This window comes from Malus sylvestris, chromosome 11 (genome assembly GCF_916048215.2).
Source record: "Malus sylvestris chromosome 11, drMalSylv7.2, whole genome shotgun sequence".
NCBI classification, from domain to species: domain Eukaryota; kingdom Viridiplantae; phylum Streptophyta; class Magnoliopsida; order Rosales; family Rosaceae; genus Malus; species Malus sylvestris.
The window spans coordinates 22,443,022-22,463,928 of NC_062270.1; the positions used below are offsets into that span (position 1 = coordinate 22,443,022).

Genomic DNA, 20,907 nt, shown 5'->3' on the forward strand with positions numbered 1-20,907 from the left:
TGATCTCTCTCTCAGCCCTCATTCGAGCTCTCTATCTCTCAAACTATCTCTTTTCTCTGCACACACAGAGAGGTCGAAAGGCCAGACACCAAAACCAGTCATCACCTGCCACCTTCTTCGACGACCTACATTACCGAACCACCACCTTAACTCCGATGAGTCTTTGTCATTACCATATCTCTCTCACCTTTTCTCTCTCTCTGTAAAATCTGAGGCCGAGACCACCACTCTCACGAGGGATCACCATATCATCACCATTAGCCTTGTGGAAGACCACCACCCTCGTACCTACTTTGCTTAGGAAACTCAAGTGGAAAAATCGAACTGCACAGTGACTTCTATCACTGTTCATACCTTTCCCCAACCACGATAAGCCTTGAGAATATCAAATTCTTCTTATTTTGAAGATCATATGTTGTTTCCAACCTTAAAATGTGATTGGGGTACGATTTGAAGCAGGAAACGCACGAGGAAGGACTTCCCCTGATTTCTAGAAAATTTGGCCTGTGACCATTTGGCCACCTTCAGAACATTTTTCCAGTCAACGTCGACGATAACTCGGCCTCACCTTGGTATGGACTTATTCCCCACATTTCTAGCTTCAATATGACTTTTAAATCATCGAGTTTGGTTAAGTATTGAACTAGAAATTAGAGTTCAAAGTTAGGATGAAATATCTTAGATTATGGAAAACTTAGACCGTGGCCATTTAGCCACTCTCAGTCCATTTTTCCGGCCAACACCGACCTTAACTCAACCCTACTTTGGTATTGTTTTGTTCTCTACACTTCTAACTTCAAAATGGCTTTTGAACCATTGATTTTGGTGGAGAATCGAGCTCGATAGGAGCTCTGGAAGTTGGACCAAAAACCTGGAAAATTGTAGGAACTCCCAAGGAAGGCGAGTACATACGTACTCGCATGTGCGTGGGGGCAGGTGGCTGCCTGTGCAGCCGCCTTGTGGAGGTGCATGGCGACGCGTGGAGGAACTAGAGGTCCCTTATTAGGTTTCTCGATGTGCTAAACCCGAATCCGCCCTCTGTTTTCTGAATTTCGACCGTTTTAGAATAGTTAATTTATTAGCAGTACTTCGTATGAAAAATGCGTTTAGTCGTTAGTACGTTATATATTGACATTAATGGTTTCGTTTCTAGGCGAAACGCATCGCCAAGACTCTTGATGCTACGCTCGACGACATGATTTGTGAGTGAGTCTTTTTCTTTTTATAATACACACACACACACACACACACATATATATATATATGATTGATAGTTTCCATTTATGCATTTGAAAAAGAATTTATTACGTACGCCTGGATTAGACTAAAATTTATAAGAATTAGCGAAATGACAGAATTTATGAAATATACTACATCATACGGGATGCACAGGTGTGCTTATAATCTTTGATGCCATAATTATATCTACATCTATTAATGTTAGTATGTTGATTAGAACCATCGAATCAATGTGGCATGCTTATATTTATGTAGTCTGCTCATCATTGTTGCACCTTGGTGTTAGTGCTCGCCAAGGGCTAGGGCCAGTCTTTCACTTGTATGTTCACCTTCGCACTGCAGGCTCACCTTGGATCCAAGTAGGTGCCAGTCCTGTCGTACAGGTTGCATTAGGCATAGATTGATGAGGACCTGATTTTACTTATATTACTGTTGAGATTCTGTGATTTTGGATGTCTTACCCTTAGTTACGAGATATTATGCCGTAATGAATTCTTGAGATTTTGCAGGCTACGGTAAGTATTTTTATACGATACGTAGTAAGTATATTTTGAAAACTATATTTGTTTTACGGCAAAGGGTTATAATGTTTTCGAAAAGGTTTTTATAAAACTTTATTTTCAGGCCCACTCACCCTTGTTTTTCACCCCTCTAGGTTTTAATAGCTGAGCTTTCTTATCGATGAGGATTCATGGCAAATCTTGGTATTGGAGATTACCTTTGATGGTATGACTCTCAATCCACTCTATTGTACTTTACTCATGCTCTAACATTATGTGTGAAATGGGTTCATTTCCGCTCACAGTGCACTCTTATATTTAGGCACTTTTAGGTTTAAATTTATTCACATTTTCCACTACACTACACTACACTTTATGGCTTCGTCACCTTCCAGGTGTCGGCCAACACAACTCAATTCGGAGTCCAAGTGGGCATTCCGGGTCGAGATGTGTCACTACAAGATCCATTCATTGAATCATTTTATACATCAAATGTTTAATGACGAAATTAATATCTACTAAATTATAATGCGCCAACTGAACAAATATATTTTTTGTATTGATGAAGATAGATATAATTGTTAAGCAATGGGAAATCCATTACCCACCGGTATGGTTATGGATAATCTCCGATGTTTAATTTACAGTTATGGATATGATCAATTTTCGTGGTTATGAGGATGATATAACATTTTTTTCTGTAAACCGAACCGTTTCCGTTCCTTTGCTATGCGTGTGCAACTAAATTTACTTTTTAAGTTGCTATACTTCAAAAAAAAAAAAAAACAAATTGTATATAATTTTGTAATATGTGAACAACTGCACTTTTTATTAGAAAAAAAAATAGATAGATCCAACACGTGTGTAAATTGGAGAGAAATGTGGTTTTAATTTTTATTTATTTTTATAAATTAGGAACTCCATATGCTTTGATGATGTGAGTGATGAAAAAACAATGGAGAAAATTTATTTTTTTCTTGATAAAGAGCGCTCCATTAATAAATAATAGGCTAAATCACCAAAATGGTCATTGAGATTTGCATAACTCATCACTTTGGTCCTTGAGATTCCAAATCGATAAAAGTGGTCCTTGTGATTGTCCACCATCCATCATTTTGGTCATTCCGTTAAAAACTCCGTTAAGTGTACCGGAGCTCTTGGCCGGAAGTTTGGGCAATTTTCAAAGCTTCATAACTCAATCGTTTCTTAACCAAATTCGACCCATAATATATCAAAATGAAGATAGAAAAGTGTAAAATAATATTATACCTATTTCGAAGCCCAATGGTTGCCGGAGATGGCCGGAAAATAGCCTCAAAGTTGACTGGTCCGAGTGAAAACTTGAAAACTCGTCGAAAACTGGGTAAACTTTAAACGTTCATAACTTCTTCAATACTCAACGAAATCAAGTGATTCAAAAACAAAAATCATACTTCTCAATGAGATGAAGAGAATGGTAGTACCTTTTTTGACAGCTAACTCGCCATGGTTTGGCCGGAAAATGGCTCGAAAGTGGCTATCTTGGTCTCGAGTTGGCCACTTTCATGCCGTTTTCCGACCAAACCAAGGAGAGTTAGCCATCTAAAAGGTACCATTCTCTTTGTCTCGTCAAGAAGCATGAGTTTTGTTTTTGAATCACTTGATTTCGTTGAGTATTGAAGAAGTTATGAACGTTTAAAGTTTACCCAGTTTCCGGCAAGTTTTCCAATTTTCTCTCGGACCAATCAACTTTGAGGCTATTTTCCGTCCATCTCCGGCAATCATTGGGCTTCGAAGTAGGTATAATCTTATTCGACACTTTCCTGTCTTCAGTTTGATATATTATGGGTCGAATTTGGCTAAGAAACGATTGAGTTACGAAGCTTTGAAAATTGCCCAAACTTCCGGCCAAGAGCTCCGGGACACTTAACGAAGTTTTTAACGGAATGACCAAAATGATGGATGGTGGACAATCTCAGGGACCACTTTTATCGATTTGGAATCTCAGGGACCATTTTGGCAATTCACCCTAAATAATATTTCTACTGATAGAATGCTAGAAGTTCATTTCATGTTTCAAGGCACCAACATTTTTTGGACTAAAAAGCCCCTCAAACAAAAAAACACTGCAGCTTTGTAAAAAAGAGAAGAGAAATATAATTCCAATGTGTCTTTTCGTCCAAACAATCATATAACCTCTTAATAATACGGTTTAGTTGTATTTCTCTTCACTTGTAAATGAGAGGTCTTAGGTTCGATTCTCGCTAAATACGAATTTGAACCACATTATTGCTAGCTCATTGTGAATGTTAGCCCATTCCCTCACCCTCTTAGTTAGATAATATCGCTAAAAAAAATGAGAATTAAGTAGTAAAATAGGTTCCTGGATCACAAACCTCAACCCCAAATATCAAAAGCATCATTCACTGTCAAATGTGTAAAATTTGTAGTCCTCTGTTAACTAATTTCTATGGGTTATGTTGGGATCTATTTAGTTTACAGTGACTCTGTAAATGTGACTTTGTAAATAAGATTTGTTGTGAAATTATGCTGGGATCTATTGGTTTTTTACTCTTTTCATTTCTTTGTTTCTTTGCAGATTTGTGAAGAATGATTGGGACTAAAAAGTTGAATCTCTGCAAAATTTCTCGGTCGAATTTTAGACATACGGTCTGTATAATGTCTTGCCAACTTGAATAAAAAGATGCTACAAGGGCGTAGGTGGAACAGTTTCACTAGCGCTTCTTCCCATTTTGTTGGTTTTTCACTCTTTTCATTTGCTTTGTTTTGCTGCAGATTTGTAAAGAAGGATTAGGACTACATAGTTGAAGCTCAAAAAATAATTTCTTAGTCGAAAAGGATGAGAAATGATTGAAATCATATATGGGTGCGCCATTTTTACTCCAGTTTAGGGTAAGTAAAATGTAAATTTTTACTCCAACTGATCCCCTCATCTGCTTGAAAAATCTAATTGCTTCCTCTGCTTTTCCATTTTCTCCACACCCCACAATTATCCCAGTCCAACAGAGTGTCTTTCTTCAACAAAATTTGATAGAGGTAATGCATCCTCAATTTCACCACATTTTGAGTACATATCAAGTAGGCATATCACTACAAAGTAGACCTGACATTCGTGTCGTTTTTGTGTTATACCCGATATCTTAACGGATCGTGTCGTGTAATACCCATTAAAGTAAACGGGTAATATGACCCGACCCGAAATCGACCTGTTAATATTATCAGGTAATATGACACGACCCGAAATCGACTTGTTAATATTATCAGGTAATATAACCCGACCCGTTACCCATTAAAGAAAATATTTTTTAAATCAATAAATAATGAAAATGAAAAACATAATTTGACCAAAAAAAATAGAAAACATAATACTAAATTAGTATATGCATATCACATTGTCACATAAATATTACTCCAAAACATAAAAAAAAAAAAAAAAACATTTGCCTTTCAAGTATTATATACTCCAAAATAAGAGCCTAATTAAAAAACATTAGTACATTACTATAAAATACCAAATGTTCAAGGATATCTCTACTAATTAATAAAATACTCATTGTTAACCAAAATCGTATGAAATTACCAGTTTAACCCTCTAATTAAGACATAACATGAATAAGAAATATGGGGTAGAAGTGTAATTTCACACAACCAAATTTTGCTGTTGTTTTTTTCAAAGCCTCACTTACATGTGATTCTAACATATCTCTCATTATTAAAAATAAAAATAAAAAAATAGAAAAACTTCCCAACCCCACATTCTCTATCACTCCTATTTCAAAAACAAAAATAAATTTTTTTCTCACACACTTTGTGTATGCCCATATGCTAGTGTAAAATGAAGAGAGTTGCGTTTCAAAATTGAGGAATCACGTTTATATATGCTTTCACATTTTTTAAGACTTTTACATTAATGATTATGAATTTTATTTATTTTGAACTCCCTTAAAAATACTATTCATGAGGGTTTGTATGGTTTTAAAATTCAAACGACGTTGTACCCATACTCATAGAATAGAGAATGGGATCACAAGCCTCTGCATAGTTTTTCACATTTTTCGCACTTGTAAATTAATTATTATAATTTTTTATAATGTGTTTGGTCTTAAATTACTTGATACTTTTATTTTAACGTGTTTTATAATTTTTTTAATTTCACTCTTTTCTATAATATAATATAAAAATAAAAAAATAAAAAAATAACTTAAATTTTTTAAATTTATACATAATAATAATACAATAATACATATTTAATATACAATATATATATATATATATACACACACACACACAATATGGCTATTGTATTTATAGTAAGTTTTCTTAGTAGTTTGAAAAATGAAAATCATTAAAATAACATTTTTCTTAACATGTTGAAACAGGTTACCCGTGTATCACTTTCGTATAAACCTGTTAAGGACCAATTATTATTGGGTTCTTATAGTTTGACCCGATAACGATCCGATTAGTTATCGTGTTGACCCGAAACTCGTTATTTTCGTGTCGTTTACGTGTCATATTAACTGGTTGTGTAAGAAATTATTAGATCTACTACAAAGTATTTGTTTGTGCTCGTCTACTTATAAATCGATTTTTTAATAGTCGAAAGGGTTAAAGAGAGCATCCGCTACTACCAATACCATCCCTCAGATTCCTAATTCGATGCCCGTTTGTGGAGGTAGAAGGGAAGGGAATTAAAAGGGTTGGTTGTGCTGATGCCATGTCCTAACACATTTTATAACCCATCTATTTCGTTAACTTTTTTATTCTATTATTTTCGTTTTGGTTTCGTTTGTTACTATGGTTAGCAGGCAACTTATAGTTGTGGTTGGAGCTTTGCAAGGATGTTGATTTGGCATTTAGATTTAAGTGTTCCCGGGTGTTCAAACGAAATTATTTGGCAATCTTAAATTTTCGGGAAAATTAGGTTTACATCATTCTTTTTGTTACTCCATTGATTAAAATCCTATTCATTTTCAATTTTTGATCAAGGTCCCTGGTATTAATAACATCATTAATTATTTGAATAATAAAATATTTTTATTTTTAAATATATTCCTTTAATGTTAAAAATGTTACAATTAGTATATTTATATTTATGGCTAAATTTTTTATCATATATTTTTATTTTTAGTTTGTACCTATTTTTAATTTGCAAATATTTTTTAATTTGTACCAATTTTCTTTTCATTTTTAATTTGTATCCATATATTAGTTTCTTTTTGTGCCCATATTTTTTAAAGTTTTATTTGTGTTTGTACCCATGTGTATACCGTCACGTGACATTGTATATTTAATTAATGATAGAAAAATTACATATGATATATTTAGGTTTTATGCCTAAACTTTGTATCATATATTTATATTTTTAGTTTGTACCCACTTTTAATTTGCAACATTTTTTTTAAATTTTTAGTATTTTCTTTTTAGTTTAATTTTGTACCCATGTATTAATTTCTTTTAGCGTCTATATTTTTAAAAATTCATTTGTATTCATAATTTTTAATCTTTTATCTGTACCCTAATTTATTTCTAATGTACCACTTTGTTATATGTGAAATGTACCAATTTTTTTAACATTATGGATACATTCTTTTGCCATTTATTATTTCTTATTTTTACATAGTTTTTATCCATTTATTCAATCAAAATGTTTGAATTTTTTTTATTGTAACCGTTTCTAATAGTATTATAATGAGGGATTTTAAATTTATAGGATTATAAATATCATAAAATATCAAACAATTAATGTCAAAACTATAAAAATAAAAATATTAATAGTAATATAATGAGGTGTACAAAGTCAAGGGACCTTGATCAAACTTTGAATACTATTAAGGTTTTAATCAAAGAATGTTAAGGATTAGGGACCGCATCCAAACTATCCCTTAAATTTTCCCTCCCAAATTAAGGGAATTGTTTTCCCTTTTCCTCCAATTAGTAAATAATTTTGTTTCCAAAGAGTCTGTTTGATGATGATTTACTTTTGTTTTTTTTTTTAGTTTCATACTAGATTGTACAAAGTAAATGGAAAGATGGATATTTTCACTCCCTTACAGGCGGAAGCAGTGCTGTCTGATCTGGTTTGATTTGGGCAATGAACAGGGGTTTTACAAACTTACTTTGTGAGAGCGGTTCGCTTCAGATTGTGGAAGTTTTGCATAATTCTTCTACTAACCTATCCTACATTGGTCAAGTTGTAGAAGACATCAAGGTTGTAGCGCCCTCAGTCACTAAAGTGCCTTTTACCCACATTCGTCATCAAGCTAGCCAACACGGCTGCCCATAGGCTTGCTCGCTTTGGATTATTTGTGGAACACTCTTATGAATGGATGACATCCCCCCCTAGTGTTATACTGAGGACTGTGCCTCATCTTATTGAGCTTTCTCTCTTTGTTTCACTGTAATTTTGTTTATATTAATGAGAATTACTATCGTTTTCTGCCAAAAAAATCAAAAACAAAAACAAAACAAAAAAAAACTAAATAGAATACGTACCTAAATTTGTTTCAGTTTTTCATTTCATATTGTGTATAAATTTGTTTCAGTTTTTCATTTCATATTGTGTACCATTCCATGTGCAAATCTTCCACATCACACTCACCGTACATCTTTATTCATCACTCATGTCTTTCTTGTATTTGCTATGCAGGAATGCTTCCAAAAGGCGTGAGAAAAGCAATACATCGTGTGGAGCAAAAAATAATCACAAGGCGACACGTGGATTTTTGGGTAAAAAGACAAAAATACCCTTAAGGCGTACCAAGTTTCCACGCGCGAGCAGTAGACAATCATCCTCAACCAAGTAAAAAATGCTCCAAAAAAGGTAACCAATTCCAAATTATCTCACCCATCCTCATTTTAGGTAACTACTTCATAACCTATAAATTATTCCATATAAATAGAAATTAATTGGCTAATTAATGAATTAATTCCTAAATTCATTAATCAACCAATTAAAACACCAATCACACCCAAAAAATACCTCTTTTGGCCGGTTACCCACTCTCCCAAGGGAACCAGCCATCTCCTTTTATTTCCTACTTTTTCTACCATATCTTTCCTTTTTATGATAATAATTAGCTAAGATAAATAGGGAATTATTAGCTAATTATTTCATAAAATCCCAATTAACCACAAAATATCCCCAAATATGCACTAAATGGCCGGCCGTCTTGATAGGAGCATATTTATGCGCCTTAGTTAGCTAGTTCTTATGCATTTTCATTATGTTTTCTGAGTTTAAAGTAGTCTTTTAAGCTAGTTTCATGTGTTTTCAGGTTTTAAGGGCATATTACATAAAATGATGCAAATTGGAGCATTTTAGAGAAAAATTGAGCTGGAATGGAGTGTATGCATATGGAGCACAAGGAATGGACGAGTTTGAAGGTCAAAGGAGCCTAAGAGATGAAGAAATGAAAGTGAAGAACGAAGAATGCAGAAGTGGAAACCAAAGTTTCTAAAGTTGGAAGTTTCTATTCTTGGAGGTTTCCATTTTTGAGAGTTTTTATTCTTGGCTTTGGGCTTTTAGATGACCTATCCTCATCCTCTTAGACTTGGGCCGCACCTTTCCCCTTTCTAGAAACCCTTTGCCTTGCCTTGCAAGGCATTCTAGAAGGCCCATCCTTTACCCTATCCATCCAGCCGCACCCTAGCCCTTTTCCCATTAAAAATCTGATTGATTTAACCTAATTTCTGATGGATTTGGGCTTCTAGAAACCCTAATCTAATTTGCTAGGGTTTTTAAGTGCCTATATATACTCATTAAACCTTTTGGCCGAATGGACCACCTCCCATATTCATAAATCACGCCAGAAATTCACCCTTGTGCTTTGCCGCAGCCTTCCACCACCATTCTCCCAAATTTTTGCAGAAAACAACCCCTTGCCACACCACCCATCAACCCTAAACCCTTCCATACCATTCCCCATCCCTTCTACACCATAAATCCACCCAAAAACCTGTCCACAAGCTTCATGCCGCAACAAGGAGGAAGGGAGATCCATTGATGCACCTGTTGTCCAAGTTGGAGCATTTTAGGTGTTTTCTTTCCTTTGATTTTAATGTCTAATTTTATGCATCTTTGCTTTGCGAGTATGAGGAACTAAACCCCCCCTTGGCTAGGGGGGATTCAAAACCATGTTTATGCTTGCTATATGATTTGATTACTTCTAATTGCGTTTCATAAGTTGTGAATTCAATTTACTTATCTATATGAATTAAAACTGGTTTGTGTATGTTGGTTAAGAGGGCCCGCTTAGTTTGCATGCATGAATTTGATGCTAGGATATAAGGGAATTTCAATTAATTGTTATGAACTTATATTCACAAGTAGTAAAGGTTGTTGATCACAATCGCGTTAAGTAAATTCTTGGCATAAGTATCATGCGCTTTCATAGTTACGAGTGCCTCGTCAATGCTTATGATTTTCATAGAACTTAATGATCCTTGCTTGAATCTTTATTATGCGCTTTCATGTAGGGAACTTGTGGGGAATGCTTTGGGTTGTCGTATGCAATTCATCCAATTCAATAACTTAAGGAAAATCTGAGGGTTAATTTAAGCGGACCTAATTAACTTGGGGCGTTGAGAATTCATGGTTTATTGAGAAGCAATTGGAAATCGTTTTGTATGCAAGTGTGACATGTGTGGAGAAGAACCCCTTAGCTAGCTTTCCATCCATTCACTTTAACCAATTTCGTTTTAAAATTTGTTTAGTTTAGTTTACTTGTTTTGTTTTTAAATTCGTCCAAAATCAATCCCCCTTTACTTTGTTGAGTCATATTAGTTAGAAATCAATTTAGTTTGTGTTTTTAGGTGTCTTGAGTCAAGTTATAACCAATTTTCGTCCAAATTCTTCCTTGGTGTCAGAAACTGCCCAGAAAGTGTTTTTAAGGTAGTTTTGAGTGTTTGTTCGCTGTTTTGAGTCTTTTGGTTTGTTTTGGTGTTTTAAAGTTTAGTTTTGCATTCTTTGAGTCTAGTTTAGTGTTTTAAACTTGTTTTTACGTATTTGAGTCAGTTTTCAAGTGATTTAGCAATCCCTCCTAATCCCCGGCCTAGAACGATCCCTACTTACATACTTTGCTACAATTGATAAAAAGAGGGTTAATTTGAGTGCTAGTTAATATCATATCACATCTATTGCTAGAAAAGGAATTGGCCATACTTTGCTTATTCATCCCATTAATTAGCTAATTCATTTGGTAATAATCCTATTTTGCCAAATTAATCAGTCAAGTAATCACATAACTCCCAAAATCATATTAAATCATGAACAAACCCCACAAACAAGGCTATGTGGCCGGTTCTCTCTCACTCTAAGAGGCCGGCCACTCCTCTATAAAAAGCCCCACATTTCTCATCAAAAGCTAATTCCAACACTCTTTCTAAAATTCTCTACAATTCTCAAACACTTATTCTCTCTAAATTCTAACTTTGGCATCGGAGGTTCTTCGGCCAAATCCCCCCCATTCATCGTGGGCGCGTGAGGCTCTTGGCCTTGACCTAAGGTGTTAATTTTTTTGTAGGTGCAATTTTGTCCAAGATCAAGGAGGAAGAAATTTGCATCCACACATCGTATATGCATGCATATTATGTTAGTATGGCTTTGAGTCGGCGAACCCGAACAATATAGTTGGTGGTAGAAAGTTTAAGGAGGTTTGTAGTGTTTTGGCCAGGAAGAGACGAATAAGATGACGTGTCACAGCCCGTCCCGGGATTCTATATATCGGGGACGTGAAATGACGGAATTACCCTTGACGGGTATTAAGGTATGTGTGTGTGTGACATATTATTGGACTAAATTCATTCATTCCTAAGCTTTTGGAAAATAAATTAAGTTAGATTAAAATGTTGGGTTGTAATTTGTGTGGTTAGGGAATGATGTTGTGGTTTGTTTTTGGGTGGACCACACAACACTCACACACGGGACATCTTTCCCTTTCCCATTCCCGTGCTCTCTCTTTCTTTTCCATCTCAGTCACCCTCTCCCTCTCGAAATTGTACGGACGAGACCAAATACCTTTGAACTTTCACGGATCGACGCCCAAAAGGTATGGTTCTTCATCCTTTCGACCTCCTGAGTTGTTTGGTACTGGTTTTAGAACTTGAAACCTTCGAAATCACGTGAAACCCGAACCCCAGTTTTATGTCACTATTCATGCAATCGTGATGTGTTAATTTTCAGGGAATTCTAAGCTTGTAGTGAGCTTAGTGAGGTCCCAAGGAAGCTCGGAGTGCTTCATTTGAAGGTTTTGGACGTCGGGACCATTGGGTTCGAAATTGGCCGGTTTTCTTGGAATTTCTTCTGTGAGATTTTGTAGTTTTTAGAGCCTTAAAGTAGTGTAACGTGAAACTACACGCTTAGGGCTTCATTTTGATATAAAATTCGAAGAAAATGGTTGAGAAATGACGGAGAACAAGGAGATTGAAAAATCTCCAGTTTTCCGGCCACCGGAAAAACCAGTCCGGCGAGCCCGAGGTAGGAGACGCGCGTGGGGGGCGCGTGGACCCGTGCCTGTCCAGGCGCGTGGGGGCGCGTGCAGCTTCAGAAATTTTTTCTAAAAATTTCTCAACGTCCGTGACATCGAGTAGGTCGATGTGGTATATTCATATACCCAATTTGAGCACCGTATGAGTACGAATTGTCGGTTATGTGCTTAAATTAACATTTTTATAGTTGTTTCGCATATAGGTGACACCTATCCCGAGGACGAGCGCATCCAGGGACGTCATGAGGGTTACAACCCATCGACTTACCAGTGAGTGGGCAGTTTTGTTTTCTGTATATACCTATATACTATTGATTTTCTCATAAATTGAATTTATATGAAAATATGTTTTCAAATGCCATGCATGCATATTGTGAATTGTATGAATTGATATTGATGCATATATATATATATGTGAATTGGTGCTGTGGACGCATATGTGAGTATCAGGTGAGTTTTATGTTATTCATGTGAATCATTGATGATGTGAAATTGTTGAGAGTTCATAACCTGCACCCTGGTGTTAGTGCTTATATTATTCACCGCACCGCACGCTCACCTTGGATCCAAGTAGGTGCATGTCGTACAGACCATGAGAGGGTTCTGACATGCTAGTCTTACAGATCACTAAAGGTGGTTCCGACTAGGAGGTGACCTTAGATTATGCGCGCAGATGATTGATGAGAGAAACATTAGAGCGTATTCTTACACCTTTCTTATCGTTAAGTAGTTCCGATTTATGTGCAGAGTAGTGCCGTACAGGTCACTGTGGTGACTCCGGCTGAGTTGGATATTGAGCTATGGAATTAACCCTACAGGACCAACTGCAGGGTTTCCGGTTGATTCATTATGTCACCTGTTTATTTTGATGCATCCATGTTCTGTTATTGACATTTATGGCATGGCATATTTTCTGGATTTGATAAAGATTGATGATTTGAGATATATGAGGATTTATATACTATTATGTTATTTTTTGGGAAAGTATACAGGTTTTACAGCGAGGGGTTATAATTGTTTTGATGAAATGTTTTTGAAAAACTTTGGTTTTACTGACCCACTCAATTTTGTTTTGCGCCCCTCCAGGTTCTAGTTAGCAATTGGTGGCTCACGAGGTTTTCTTTGGCGTTCTGACAGACTTCCTGCATGTAGGACTCACCTGCGGGTGTTGTAATTAAATTATAGTCCTACTTGACTGCACCTAGTATTTATGCTCTGAAATTGTATACTGCACACTTTAACTCACTCTAGCATGCTAGTTGGATATTACTGCTAGTAGTTGGTTTTTATTCCTTCGTATTTCTCATATCATTTGCTTCCACATCGCACTTTTGGTTACGTCACGCTCACGTGACGGCCATCACGCCTTGATTCTATGATCGGGGTGTGTCAGTTTGGTATCAGAGCCTATGTTGCAGTCCTGTATAATTGTTAATGCTCTAATGATCTTTTGATGTTTTCTGTCAGAATTATGCTGCCTCGTAGGGAGTCACGCCGTGCTTCTTAACCTAATTTCCCTGATATAACTCAATTAGGGGAAGCGATGGCCCAGACCTTTCAGAATGCAATCCGTCCTCCTCCTCCTCAGAGGATACCCTTGGAAACTATGTATAATCTGAAATTGGATCGTTTCATGGGTAATGAAGGTCATGAAGGGGCAGAAAAGTGGCTAGACCATATTGAGATGACTTTTCAGGTGATGCAGAGTCAAGGGAATTTTCCTGCTAATAGATGGGTTGAGACCACTACTTGGTTTTTGGGACGAGAGCCTGCAGCTTGGTGGAGAAATCAAACTCAGTTTATGTTCCCTGAGATGGCAGCTGATTGGGAAGTATTCAAAGAGAATTTTATGAAAAGATTTGTCCCTCCGGAGTACATTGATCGCAAGAAGCAGGAGTTCACTCGATTAAAGCAAAAGAATATGTCGGCGCATGAGTATTACAGGAAGTTTACAGATTTGTCTCGTTATGATCTTGATACAGCTGGTAATCAGGTAGAGATGCTTCGCCGTTTTAAGCTGGGAACTAAGAGGAAATGGCGGACTTTTGCTAGTGCGTTTCCTTGCACCAATTATCATGAGTTTTTCGAGATTTTGGTTCGGATGGAGGATTCCGACAACCTTCCTAGTGACAGTGAGGATGATGAGGACAATAATGATAATCAGAAGAAAGATGATAAGGGCAAGGGTATCTCCATTCAGGGACCCCGTAAGACGCAGAATTTCAAGAAAAGTGGAGCGAGTTCGAGTTCTTCCAGTGGAGGATTTAGTGTCATAGGCCTGAGGAGAGGTGGAAGATTTGCTGGCGGGCCCAGATTTCAGAGACAGAGAGATTTTGGTGGTGCTGGTGGTTCTGGTGCTTCGTTGTGCCGCCGTTGTAACTTCAGACACCATGAAGAGTGTAGGAGAATTGGTAGTGGTGGTGCTTGCTACACTTGTGGACAGATGGGACATAGGGCTGCTCAATGTCCCTAGAGTCAGCAAAAAACTCAGCAGTCTGCTATGCTACCTCTAGCGCCGATTCAACAAAACTTTGGATCAAGCAGTTATGGTCAGACGGGTCGTGGTGGTGCTTACCACTATCAGGGTGATGCTGCTCCTTATGCTTCCGGACAGTATCAGTATTCTTAGGATCTTTATTCTCAGACTGGGTATTCCCAAGACCCTGGGGTTATACTTCTTATTCTTCCATGCCAGCTAGCGGGTCGCAGTGGCATCAGGGAGGTCAGCCTCGACAGGGAGAGGTTGCTGCTAGTGGTGCAAGATCATCTAGCAGTCTAATCAGTCAGGACAAGGACGTGCTGCACAGGGACGAGGTAACCAAGGCAACAGAGGTCGTGGTGGACGACAGCAAGCTCAGGGACGTGTTAATCACATATCACTGCAAGATGCTCAGAACCATCCAGATTTGATCATGGGTACGTTAAATATTCTTGGTCATTTTGCTAGAGTCTTGATTGATTATGGTGCTACACACTCTGTGATTTCTCATACGTTTGCTCAAATGACTTAACCTCACCCTTCACCTCTAGGATTTGATTTAGAGTTTGCCATGCCTAGAGGGGATAAATGTTATGTTGATAGTGTTTACCCTGGGTGTCCAGTGATGGTAGAGGGTGTAGTTATGCCAGCTAATCTTATCCCGTTAGATATTGTGGATTTTGATGTGATTCTAGGGGTAGATTGGTTGCATTTTAATCGTGCCCATATAGATTGTTACGGGAAATCTGTTACTTTTCATCGTCCTGGATTTCCAGAGGTTATTTTTGTGGGAGAAAGCAGTGGGGTGAGACATGGTGTTATTTCTGCCATGAGAGCAAAAAAGTTGTTATCGAAAGGTTGTCAAGGATACTTAGCACATGTGGTGTTAAATGATGTTGCCCCTAACAGTATAGAGGAAGTTGGAGTAGTCAGGCACTATCCTGATGTATTTCCAGATGATTTGCCGGGATTGCCGCCAGACAGAGATGTGGAATTTTCTATTGATTTGCTTCCAGGTACAGATCCTATATCTTTAACTCCGTACATAATGGCTCCAGCTGAACTGAGAGAGTTGAAAATTCAGTTACAAGAATTAATTGATAAAGGTTTCATTCAACCTAGTACTTCACCTTGGGGAGCTCCGATATTATTTGTAAGAAAGAAAGATGGAACTATGAGATTATGTATTAATTATAGGCAATTGAATCGAGTAACAATTAAAAACCGTTATCCATTGCCTCGCATCGATGATTTGTTTGATCAGCTAAAAGGTGCGTGTGTGTTCTCTAAGATTGATTTGAGATCTGGATATTATCAGTTGAAGATTAAAGATGAAGACATACCTAAGACAGCTTTCAGGACCTGTTATGGACATTATGAATTTCTGGTGATGCCATTTGGATTGACTAATGCACCTGCAGCTTTCATGAGGTTAATGAATGAGGTATTCCAGCAATATCTTGATAGATTTGTTATTGTTTTTATCGATGATATTCTGGTATACTCTAAATCTAAAGTAGATCATATTCGATATCTTAACTTGGTATTAAAGAAATTGAGGGAGCATCAGTTGTATGCCAAGTTCAGTAAATGTCAATTTTGGTTGAATGAAGTGGCATTTTTGGGGCATGTAGTATCGGCACAAGGAATTCAAGTAGATCCTCAAAAGATAGCAGCAGTGGAGAATTGGGAACAACCACGAACAGTCTCTGAGGTACGGAGTTTTCTTGGTCTAGCAGGTTATTATCGATGGTTTGTTCAAGATTTTTCTATGATTGCTTTGCCACTAACGAAGTTAACCAGGAAGGATGTTAAGTTCGAGTGGGACGAGAATTGTGAGCAAAGTTTCTAGCAATTGAAATATTGCCTCACTCATGCTCCAATATTGGTACTTCCTGATGATAGCGGTAACTTTGAGATTTACAGTGACGCTTCTTTGAATGGTTTGGGATGTGTTTTGATGCAGCATAATAGAGTGATCGCCTATGCTTCTTGACAATTGAAGATTCATGAAAGGAATTATCCTACTCACGATCTTGAATTGGCAACCATTGTCTTTGCTTTGAAGATTTGGAGGCATTATCTCTATGGTTAGAAGTGTAAGATCTTCACAGATCATAAGAGTCTTCAATATCTTTTTACTCAGCATGATCTTAACCTTCGTCAGCGAAGGTGGATGGAATTACTAAGTGATTATGACCGCACTATTGGATATCATCTGGGTCGTGCAAATGTGGTAGCTGATGCACTGAGTAGGAAACCTCAAGGTCGACTCAATGCTTTGTATGCATGCCGTGTTCCTCTTCTTGCAGAATTGAGAGCTACTGGAGTAAAGTTGGAGTTAGAAGATCGAAGAGAAGCTTTTCTTGCTAGTTTTCAAGTCAGGCCAGTTTTGGTTGATCGTGTACTTGAAGCTTAGATGGTTGATGAAGAAATTCAAGAAATGATTCAATTGAGAAATGAAGGGAAAAAGAAAGACCTCAGGATTCGTGAATCAGATGGCATGCTTATGCAGGAGAACATAATGTATGTGCCGAATAATGAGGAATTAAATAATGAGATTTTGGATGAAGCACATTGTTCAGCTTATGCGATGCACCCTGGAGGAACTAAGATGTACCATACCATTCGACCATTTTACTATTGGCCGGGTATAAAAAGGGAAATTGCAAAATATGTAAGTAGATGTATTGTTTGTCAGCAAGTCAAAGTGGAAAGAAAGAAGCCTTATGGGCGAATGCAACCACTTCCCGTTCCTCAGTGGAAATGGGAAAATATAACCATGGTTTTCGTGTATAAGCTCCCTCGTACACGAAATGGATTTGATGGTGTTTGGGTGATTGTAGATCGGCTTACCAAGTCAGCGCATTTCATTCCAGTGAGGGAAAAATGTCCCCTGAATAAATTGGCTAAGTTGTTCGTCACGAAGATTGTGAAGTATCATGGAGTTCCAGTGAATATTATTTCTGATCAAGATCCAAGATTTACTTCTAAGTTTTGGGTAGCTTTTCAGGAAGCTCTTGGTACGAAACTGCTTTACAACACTGCTTATCATCCTCAAATCGATGGACAATCAGAGAGGAATATTCAGACGTTGGAGGATATGTTGAGATCTTCAGTGTTACAATTTGGTGATTCTTGGCATGATCGCCTAGATTTGATGGAATTTGCCTACAATAATAATTTTCATTCGAGCATTGGTATGTCACCATTTGAGGCACTTTATGGTAGAGCTTGTCGTATGCCATTGTGTTGGTTAGAGGTTGGCGAAAGAGTGTTAGAAGGCCCAGAGATTGTGGATGAGACTACTCAAAATATTAAGGTGATTAAGTCTAACCTGAAAGCGGCCCAGGATCGACAAAAGAGTTTAGCAGATAAACATGCTACTGATCGAGTTTATGATGTGGGTGATTTGGTATTCTTGAAATTGTCACCTTGGAGAGGTGTAGTGCGATTTGGAAAGAAAGGCAAATTAAGTCCTAGGTACATAGGACCTTATGAGATCACTGAGAGGGTCGGTGAAGTTGCTTATAGGTTGGAGTTGCCTTCGGAGTTATCTAAGGTACATAATGTATTTCATGTCTTGATGCTTCGACATTAAGTTTTAGATCCTTCACATGTGATTCCTCCTCAACCCTTAGAGATTAATCCGGATTTGACGTATGATGAGGAACCAGTGACTATCTTGGATTGGAAAGACAAGGTTCTAAGGAATAAGACGGTGAGCTTGGTGAAAGTATTGTGGACGAACCGTTCAGTAGAAGAAGCTACTTGGGAGACAGAAGATCGAATGAGAGAGATGTATCCAAGGTTATTTTATGAGTATTAAGCAGATTGTTTGGTCGTATGAATTTCGGGGATGAAATTCTATAAGGAGGAGAGATTGTCACAACCCGTCCCGGGATTCTATATATCGGGGACGTGAAATGACGGAATTACCCTTGATGGGTATTAAGGTATGTGTGTCTGTGACATATTATTGGACTAAATTCATTCATTCCTAAGCTTTTGGAAAATAAATTAAGTTAGATTAAAATGTTGGGTTGTAATTTGTGTGGTTAGGGAATGATGTTGTGGTTTGTTTTTGGGTGGACCACACAACACTCACACACAGGACATCCTTCCCTTTCCCATTCTCGTGCTCCCTCTCTCTTCTCCGTATTAGTCACCCTCTCCCTCTCGAAATTGTACGGACGAGACCAAATACCCTTGAACTTTCACGGATCGACGCCCAAAAGGTATGGTTCTTCATCCTTTCGACCTCCTGAGTTGTTTGGTACTGGTTTTAGAACGTGAAACCTTCGAAATCACGTGAAACCCGAACCCCAGTTTTATGTCACTGTTCATGCAATTGTGATGTGTTAATTTTCAGGGATTTATAAGCTTGTAGTGGGCTTAGTGAGGTCCCAAGGAAGCTCGGAGTGCTTCGTTTGAAGGTTTTGGACGTCGGGACCATTGGGTTCGAAATTGGCCTGTTTTCTTGGAATTTCTCCAGTGAGATTTTGTAGTTTTTTTAGCCTTAAAGTAGTGTAACGTGAAACTACATGCTTAGGGCTTCATTTTGATATAAAATTCGAAGAAAATGGTTGAGAAATGACGGAGAACAAGGAGATTGAAAAATCTCCAGGTTTCCTGCCACAGGAAAAACCAGTCCGGATAGCCCGAATTAGGAGACGCGCATGGGGGCGCGTGCAGCTTCAGAAATTTTTTCTAAAAATTTGTCGACGTCCGTGATGTCGAGTAGGTCGATGTGGTATATTCATATACCCAATTTGAGCACCGTATGAGAAGTTATTACGAATTGTCGGTTATGTGCTTAAATTAACGTTTTTATAGTTGTTTCGCATATAGGTGACACCTATCCCGAGGACGAGCGCATCCAGGGACGTCACGGGGGTTACGACCCATCGACTTACCAGTGAATGGGCAGTTTTGGTTTCCGTATATACCTATATACTATTGATTTTCCCAGAAATTGAATTTATATGAAAATATGTTTTCAAATGCCATGCATGCATATTGTGAATTGTATGAATTGATATTGATGCATATATATATATATATATATATATATGTGAATTCGTGTTGTGGACGCACAGGTGAGTTTTATGTTATTCATGTGAATCATTGATGATGTGAAATTGTTGAGAGCTCATAACCTGCACCCTGGTGTTAGTGCTTATATTATTTACCGCACCACACGCTCACCTTGGATCCAAGTAGGTGCATGTCGTACAGACCATGAGAGGGTTCCGACATGCTAATCTTACAGATCACTAAAGGTGGTTCCGACTAGTAGGTGACCTTAGATTATGCGCGCAGATGATTGATAAGAGAAGCACTAGAGCGTATTCTGACACCTTTCTTATCGTACAGACTACTTTAAGTAGTTCCGATTTATGTGCAGAGTAATGCCGTACAGGTCACCGTGGTGACTCCGGCTGGGTTGGATATTGAGCTATGGAATTAACCCTACAGGACCAACTACAGGGTCTCCGGTTGATTCATTATGTCACCTGTTTATTTTGATGCATCCATGTTCTGTTATTGACATTTATGGCATGGCATATTTTCTGGATTTGATAAAGATTGATGATTTGAGATATATGAGGATTTATATACTATTATGTTATTTTCTGGGAAAGTATACAGGTTTTATAGCGAGGGGTTATAATTGTTTTGATGAAATGTTTTTGAAAAACTTTGGTTTTACTGACCCACTCAATTTTGTTTTGCGCCCCTCCAGGTTCTAGTTAGCAGTTGGTGGCTCATGAGGTTTTCTTCCGCGTTCTGACAGACTTCCTGCATGTAGGACTCACCTACGGGTGTTGTAATTTAATTATAGTCCTACTTGACTGCACCTAGTATTTATGCTCTGAAATTTGTACTGCACACTTTAACTCACTCTAGCATGCTAGTTGGATATTACTGCTAGTAGTTGGTTTTTATTCCTTCATATTTCTCATATCATTTGCTTCCGCATTGCACTTTTGGTTACGTCATGCTCACGTGACGGCCAACACGCCTTGATTCTAGGATCGGGGTGTGTCATGACGCCACAGGGGAGAGATGTGGATGGCAAGGGGGTATTTGTGTGTGTTTTTTGGTGGTTTGGAAGGCAAAAGGAGAGAAGAGGAGAAAAAAAAAATAAAAACCTAGGACCTCAGAAAAACCTACGGCTCTGATACCATGTAAATTATGA

General features: G+C 37.7%; 1 long non-coding RNA gene across 2 annotated transcripts in view; it reads left to right on the forward strand.

Moving 5' to 3' along the window:
* The window catches only part of LOC126589627 (uncharacterized), a 51,779-nt gene extending 31,219 nt beyond the window's left edge, over positions 1 to 20,560 (forward strand). The window contains exons 1-3 of one of the 2 annotated variants that reach the window (XR_007611888.1): positions 15,043 to 15,142; positions 19,557 to 19,623; positions 20,452 to 20,560. This is a non-coding gene — a long non-coding RNA (uncharacterized LOC126589627). Of the gene's footprint in view, positions 1 to 15,042; positions 15,143 to 19,556; positions 19,624 to 20,451 lie in introns of those variants that run through there. The other variant, XR_007611889.1, reaches the window with a different exon arrangement.
* The last annotated feature ends 347 nt before the right edge of the window (positions 20,561 to 20,907 follow it).